This window comes from Pteropus vampyrus, unplaced genomic scaffold (genome assembly GCF_000151845.1).
Source record: "Pteropus vampyrus isolate Shadow unplaced genomic scaffold, Pvam_2.0 Scaffold64, whole genome shotgun sequence".
In the NCBI taxonomy this organism is placed as follows: domain Eukaryota; kingdom Metazoa; phylum Chordata; class Mammalia; order Chiroptera; family Pteropodidae; genus Pteropus; species Pteropus vampyrus.
Window position 1 is genome coordinate 7,634,467 of NW_011888845.1, and position 8,215 is coordinate 7,642,681.

The 8,215-nt window shown below is 34.8% G+C and overlaps 1 pseudogene; it reads left to right on the top strand.

Moving 5' to 3' along the window:
• The first annotated feature begins 6,685 nt into the window (after positions 1–6,685).
• On the top strand, positions 6,686–6,804 carry LOC111740529 (annotated as a pseudogene).
• Positions 6,805–8,215: the final 1,411 nt, after the last annotated feature.

The window sequence follows — 8,215 nt, forward strand, 5'->3', positions numbered from 1 at the left end:
ACATTCTAGGACCCATCAGTGTCACTTCAAGCCTGCCTCCCAAAGACCCCTGCTGACCCCAGTGCATGGTAAGATCACACATGTGTTTTTGATAGCTGGATTTCTGTACCATTTTTTTTTTCTTTTGGTCAGAAATCCTCTTGACAGGCTTCCTAAGGATGCCATGGAGAAAAATAAACAAGTAGAATAATCAGGCTGAAATAAGCAGCTGTTGTATAACAGAGTATGCCGTACAAAATCTATTTCCAGAAAAATCAGTCTGCAATAAAAGCCCACTTTGGTTCTTTTGATACAATTTGAAGATACACATGCATTCCTGACTCAAGTGGCATCATGTTATCTTTATTTCTGATATATTAAATGTTAATATTAACCTTCCAGTTTAAGTAGCCTTCTAAAATATATACCATGTTAATTAGAATACTGAGGGTTTTTTTTTTTTTAACTCATTAAGGGTGCTCTCTCAACTTTAAGGTGATAGTAAAAGTCATTAATATATATAAAGTATGACCATTCAGCAAGGAAAATTATCTCTATGTATGGCCTAAGAAATCTCATGCTTTCTTTTTTTGTGGTCACATCTACCACAAGTGAGCTACCATCCCTTCTATAGTAGCTATCATTTTGAATACTTTTGTTTAAGAGAAATATCATTATATCCAATACCTGGGCTGTATCAACCACTGCAGTGTATAATAATTTTCCCATATTTTCTAATAAGTGCATTTTACCGTGACAAATACTGCACATAGTGTTCAGTTACAGCAACCACTAATATAGCAATCTTTACATCATCTCCTAAACTAATCAAGATGCTTAATGGTTTTTTAGATAAATACCGATACAAAATCATGTATGTCCCAATAAACTCATACAGAAATGTTTCTCCTTTTCTTTCTTTTTGTCTTTCTTTTTTTAAAAAACATAAGCCTCAAAGTTAAAACAAACAAAGAAAAAAATCCATCAAAGTGTTCTAGAAAAAGAGCCACATAATCATTTGTTAGATCTAAATAATATGCATCTATTACCCTCCCCAGCTTAAGAATACACTCTTTAACAAACAGAGGAGGAAAAAATAAATAGGTTAATCAGAAGAAAGGTCATGCCTTGTCTGTTGTAATATAGTCTGACCACCCAAAGGGATTGATTTCTTAAAAGAATCCATATCCATGACTCTTATAGACATCCTGCCATTCTGCAGCCAAAACAAGGTAGCTGCACTTCTAAGGTCATTCAGAGTGCTTGAATCCTGTGGTTCTCTCCGAAAATCCAGGAAGTTTTGTAGACTCGTGTTTTGTGGTGAAGTTAGAATTCTCAGTTTTTTTTTTTTCCTCAAAAGAAAAAAAAGCCATGTAAACAAAAGTGTTAAGTAAGAATAATTTAACATCTTTTTTTTTTTTTCTGCGTATCTCCAATACCTTTGCCTCCAATCTTGAAATAAAATCAAGGAAAACTATTTTTTTACAATAATCAATCAATCAACTTCTCCCCCTTCTCCTTTCTCTTATTGAAAAAGCATGTGGTGGCAAAAACTAAACACACTTGGCTCTTGACCCAGTCAAAACAGAGATAATTCAAAAGAACCACTGGTTATTTTTGACTGCTTAGTATAAAAATACTAACCATTCTACGACTTCTTCTCTCTCATTTAATGCAGTCTTTCTTCTCTCCCACACCAGATTCTTGCTTCTCTTCCCCAAGAAGCAAAGTAAGATTCTTAATACTATCCTAAAATCAGTGAAAGTAAAAAATATTGAGCTTGTACCACAGCAGTTGCCTGATTTATCTTCTTCCTCAAATGAAACACTACAAAAACAAATGAACAAAGAAGCAAACCGGAAATCAAGAAAAGTAAAAAATTTACCCATACTGCCCTATTTTTTCTTCCTATCTTATTTTTATCTTTTTTGTGACCACAGCACTTCACTACTATAATTACAAATACCACCACTACCAGCAATTATTTAGCATGAAAAAACTAAAGTTTTGTCCTATGCAGTAACCTTAGTTTGACCTAATAATCAAAGCTCTCTCTTCATGTGACTCAGTCTCTGTTTATATGACTCCAATAAATCTTCAATGTTCCATTCATCCCTCCTCTTCTCTTCAAGATGCCATCAGAGGAATGGGAAGGGTTGTGACATACAAGGCATCAGATTTGGGGAAAGGGATCTAAAGGTAATCTCTACAGAGCAACTGGTCTGGGTTTTTTGTACTACTCAGATCAACATTTGATAATATTTATTTTTATTTTTTGGTGGGAGGTAAGAATCGCTGGCTCATCACTGAAGTCCTTGAACTCACACATTTGCCTCCAGTATCAGAATACTGTCACCCCCAGACGCCACCTCCTGCCAGCCCTTTCTGTGCCTCTCAGCTCTCCCCAGGATACACATACATTTCCAGATCCCCTTAATAACCAGCCTATCTGAAACTAATATATTGGTATGATCAAAATACAACTTTTTTTTAATCCTCCTTTTAAAACATTTTTTAGATTAAGAAAGTCTTCTTCCTCCTGTACTTAAGACTCTTTCACACTTATAAGCAATCCTTCAGTCATTACAATTCACAAAGCATTCTAATTTAGTAGAGTAAGCTATTATACATGATGATGAAAACTCAGAATGTGATCTTAACTAGCATCTTCTCTCCTTCCTCTTGCTAGATTCTGGGCTAGCCACTTGCAATAGAAAAGAGGTGTAGTGTCCTCCTCTTTCCATGTTTAATCCTACTCATTTTCTTCCACTAGCTTAGTAATCAAGATTTAGAACTCTCAAAGATTGGGCTCAGAGAGAGGAAGGATTAAGGAAAAGGGCACAGACAATAGCAGGCACCATTGCCTTCTGGTGAGCCAGCTACCTGGGGAAGTGTTTAATACTGACTCTTCCTCACTGGGGATCTCAAGGGTTCCTTGGAGATTGCCTTCACTGAGAATCTCCATTTCTAATCCCTACAGACATGTGGATGGACCACTGCCCTTCTGAAGCCCCTGAGTTTCAGAGTGGCTCATTCAATTTGGACTTTCACTAGTAAAAGACCCTTCTTCTTACCAACTCTGAGCAAGAGCTTCCTACTTGGACCACCATGGGAAACACTCATACATCTTTTGTCCCAATAAGCTCTGGAAGTGTTAGTCAGTTCTCATGCTGCCACCTTTACCCTGCTATCACAAATAGGCAGAGTTCTCTGTGGTACCCAAGTGTTGGGAACACCTTTCAAACTCTCTGAGTTGTCCCATTGAAGCCTGTTCCCAAACTGAACTTGAAGTGAAGGAGATAGAACCGTCCCCACTCACACACACACACACACACACACATCTCTTTCCCCTTCTCAACAATCTGTTTACTTTTTCTACCATTTTATAGTCTTGCTGTAAATGAGAGACCCCTAGATGAGAGGTCTATGGAGTGTAAAATTTGGTATTTTCCATTTCTTTTGTAAATTAGTATATAATAATCTAGCACCTCCGCACTTTGGAATTTCACATATGATAATTATACATGTGTGAGTCCCAAAACTTGAATTTCAACATTTCTAACTGTTCTTTTTTACTTATGCCATTTGTGTTTTGATATGCTGTGTCGCTGAGCTAAAGGCTGGTTTTCTCCTAAATTCTTGCAGTCTTTCTAATAAGTCCAGAGAAGTGAGCCACGCACTTCAATATCCCTGGGCCACTTCCAGCAACTTTGTGACTGAACCAAAGCAAAACTCTTCTACATCAAAGTTTAATGCGGAGAAAGGAATTAGATACCCTGTTGACTGACTTTCCCATCTCCCTCTGTCTTCCTGCCTACAATCCACAAAGATCAGAAAGTTAGGCATTCTTCTAGTTCTTTTTCTGAGGTGTTGTGACTGTCTTCTCATATCCTCTCATTAAGTCCCTGTCATCTGGGAACAAAGTCATATTGTTTCTGCCAGGAATATTGTAATAAGCAATAGACCCACTGAAGTAAATGTCCTCTATTACATGTACTGATACTATAATTGCCTGAAATTCTGCCCTTCTAAAAACATGAAGTTTTTTTCCTAATTGCTGTAGTAGGAAATCTGACCACCTCTATTCTTAAATCCAAAATATGGCTTATTACCAGAATCACATGGGGAAAGGTTTAAAATATTGATTCCTGCCCTCTCGACTACCACCAACAGATCACTGAATTAGAATTTCTGAGGGTGGGGCTGGAGATCTCATAATTCTGATGGGAAACATTACATAGCAACCACTATTTTTACCATTAAAATGGAAGAGTCTCTACAGAGGCTATAAATTACTCTACCAATGAAAAAATATTGGGTTTAGATAATAAAAATCCTTTGTAAGACTTTTAATTTTAATTTCCTTCATATTTCCAGCAATTTCCAGAATATAAAGTTTCATGGACATTTCCAAAGTTTTGCTACCAATCAATAATCAATATGAGCCTATTAATTAAGCCTTAATTTTTGGTAAGTCAAATACCTGCTTCTATTCTATTGTACAGTAGTTCACTCAGTACTCTTGTAACAGTAATTTAAATCAATTTGGGGGGAATTTTTTTAATTGCCTTACCTTCATCTGTAGAAAGGTCACAGAAAGCATTAATAGATTTTGATACTTTTTTTTAAATGCTAAAGGAACAAAAGCTAAATAGCACTGTGAGAAAAAATAAAAAATGTGATTCTCAAAATCTGCTTGATGTCCAAGGAACGTATAATATGTGAAAGAAATATATATATGTGAAACCTTTATAATGCCTCAGCCTCACAAACTAAGTCAGAGAGAATGTTATTAACAAGAAGCTTTTGAAAATATGAGTCTTCATTGTACCTATTCCCAAATTCACTTGCTGATTCTACACAATGACACAAAAAGAGGTGTAAGATACAAATTTAACAGACTTCTTTCTGTCTTAAGAAGTTGCACCTCCTGATGCTAGCTAGCCTCTTTTGTACAAATAAACTTGAATAGTTTGGATACATCTCAAAAAATTCCTAAATCATAATCCAAAGATAGTTTTAACATCAATTCTTCCTGCAAATAACATCGGGGGGCCTTTTGTTGTTTCTATAACATATAGCCACTGCTTCTACTACAGCTTATACTTCAAAAATTAGAAGGCAAGTACAGAATATTTAGAGGGAAAAAATAGAGAAAACAGACGGTCTCATACTTATCTCTGGATTAGGGGAAGCCATTGCTATATCTTTCTCAGAGTTAAGTAGGTTGCACCCTAAGGTTTTAAAAAGAAATTATAAAGAAATATTTTGCAAAGAAATTAATTTTAATCCTATACTTATGTAGAATGGTGACCTCCAAATTTATGTAAGAAACAAGTCATTTTAGCAATCTAAAATCAAGGGGAAGTATAAGTTTTGTTTTAGATGATTTATCTTTCCAAAATAACACCTTTAATCTCTTTTATGCCCATTTTTCTTGAACCAGTCTTTCAAGATCAATTACATTACTAAATGTTTCAGCTCTTCAACAATCTCAGAGCATTTGTAGCTATATCTTCATTAGAATGACCTTGCAGCTCACAAACTCAGTTCCAGGGTATTTTATTTTACCTGGACACATTAGATCCGTGAGAGACTGATAGCATTTCTCATAGATATTATTTATGGATTTAACACCATACTTTAGCAAATACATCTTAATCTGTACTTTAAACAGGTTAATTAGAACTTGATTGCTGGGCTTTTCTTCCCTAAAAAGTTGCCCTTAATGGAATTCATACAATATAGCAAAGTTAAATGAGGTGATTCTGAATAGTCATCAGGAGTTACAGCTACCTTACTGAGGACCTATTCAGATTTCTTGACTATGACACAGGTCTTTACTCTATGTCCATTACCATAAGACAAGACTCACCCTAAATGGATAGAGTTTTAATTACCTATCAACTTTATTATATTATTAAAAATCATGGCATCCTCACTATCAGGGGGTACACAAGGCAATTCATATGAGTTGAAAAGAAAATATTAATATTTCTATTTATTTTTTCATAAAAAAAGAAGATTAAGCTTTATCAACTTCTAGCACTTAATATTCAGACAAACGCCCACATTCTCAACCATCCATGTATCAGATGGTTGCCATCTCAAATAGGAGATGAGGTATCTTGAGAAAAAGAACTGCTCTCCAATGTGGAAGGGTTAAAACTGGTGCCTCACCTGCCTTTTTTGCTTGTAGTGTGGTGGACATAGAGGAATTGAAGTGTGACGAGCTGTGTTGATATGGATTTTTCTAGTTTTAATAAAAGAACTCTTATAAATTGTACAAGTAGTTTCAAAATGCTCCTGCAAAGACCATAGATTGAATACAATACTAAGAATGTAAACATGGGTGGATAATAAATATCAGAACTGACACACTCCTTACATAAAATTTTCCTTATAAAATAAAAACAATAAAAATCTGGCCACCAAAAGTAAGTTGAATTTATCAAAAAAATTTTTTGAAATATAGAGTTATACTTACTCTGGTTAACAATTACCCTCGTCTTAACTCTTTGCAATGCCGCAAACTATTAACAAATGATAACATCATTAATTGGTAAGATGTTTTAAATAATTTATTGATTTGTGTTTAATCTACTTTGTATTTATTTCTGTGTATGATTTTTAATGCACACAGTATATTAGTATAATGGTAAATATGTTTAATATACAAGCAAATAAAGGTACATAAAGATATTTGGGCTACAGCCATGCCACCCTGAACATGCCCGATCCTTTCTGATCTCAGAAGCTAAGCAGGGTTGGGCCTGGTTAGTACTTGGATGGGAGACCACCTAGAAAGACCAGGTGCTGTAGGCATAAAAAAAAAAAAAAAAAAGATATTTGGGGAGTACACACTAAAATTGTTTTACCAACAGATGCGCTACTAAAATAGTTTATAAATCATTGGACTGCAAAAATGGCAGAAATAAGAAACAGAATAAAAAATATCAAATAACTCACAAATAAGGTCTATGAATACATACACACATATAAACACACTGTTGGGATGTGTTTTCCTGTTTTAATACTTATTCTGAATACAAGTGTGCTTTATGTTTAGGGAATATACACAAAGCAAAAAATAGTAAGTTCCACAATAAAGATTGACTTAATATTTATTAATATCCCTTTTATCTTCCCTTCTTCAACACATTTCTTCATTGCCCAATTCAGACTGAATAAGGAATTGCTTCTGAGATCTAAGAAAAACAGCAATTTGAGTGACAATACAATTAGGTTCTCCTGTATGTTTCTGGTTTAAAGGAAGCCATGGTTATTTAATCTCAGATTAAAATATGCCATGAGGAAGTAAGGAAGTATAGCAGGAAAATATCTCTGTACTAGTTTTACTTGCCATGCTTGAAATTATGGTCCAGCTCATAATGCCTGGGGTGGAGTGAAGGAGTTTTCACTAATATTAGCACCTCCAAGGAAAACTGAGATAATGGTTGCCATCACCTGTGAGCAGAAAATATGTTATGACTCAAAAACCAAACACTTTAACTCTAGAAATAGCAAAAAAAAAAAAAAAATTCCTTTGATTATAATGAAATCTAAAAACGAATCACCTGTGAACCACTTATCACCTGATCAAATATCTTATCTTTTTATAGAAGCTAAAATATTCTTAGAGAGGTGAACTTTTCACTTTACTATGAGTTTCCCTAAGGGTAAATCTTTAGTAGAAATAATTTGATTGAGGGTTCCTACTCCACTGGTGGCAAAAACCTAAGAGAACTTCCCTTGCATATGAAAGCTATCTTTTCTTGTCTCCTATAATTTTAAAAGGTATTTTAAAAATGTTCCTGAGATCAGACTTTATGTGCAACATGTCACAGGAGAGTGAATATTTATGATCAAATTGCTCTTCTAAAATGTGTCATAAAATCAGGTTTATAGTAAATGTTCCTCACACCATTAGCTACCATAATTCTCTAGTCCTTTTCTTAGCTTTTTTTATTAATAGTGTACAATCCTCATTACTACTGTTACTTGTTAAATACAGACCCATCTACCATAAGCCAAATCTCCTCCTGCTGAATGTTATACAAGATACCTATAAATAGCCTCAAAACCCACCTGTCTGGGATTCTTGAGGGACCTCCCTCCTAGAAATATGGGAAAGAAGTTCAATGGCCTCTTCTGGACTGTTCCATTACTAGAACTTTAGTAAGCCTCAAAACAAAACTAAGCCTGGAACTATAACTCATTTGGTAAAATGTTTTTA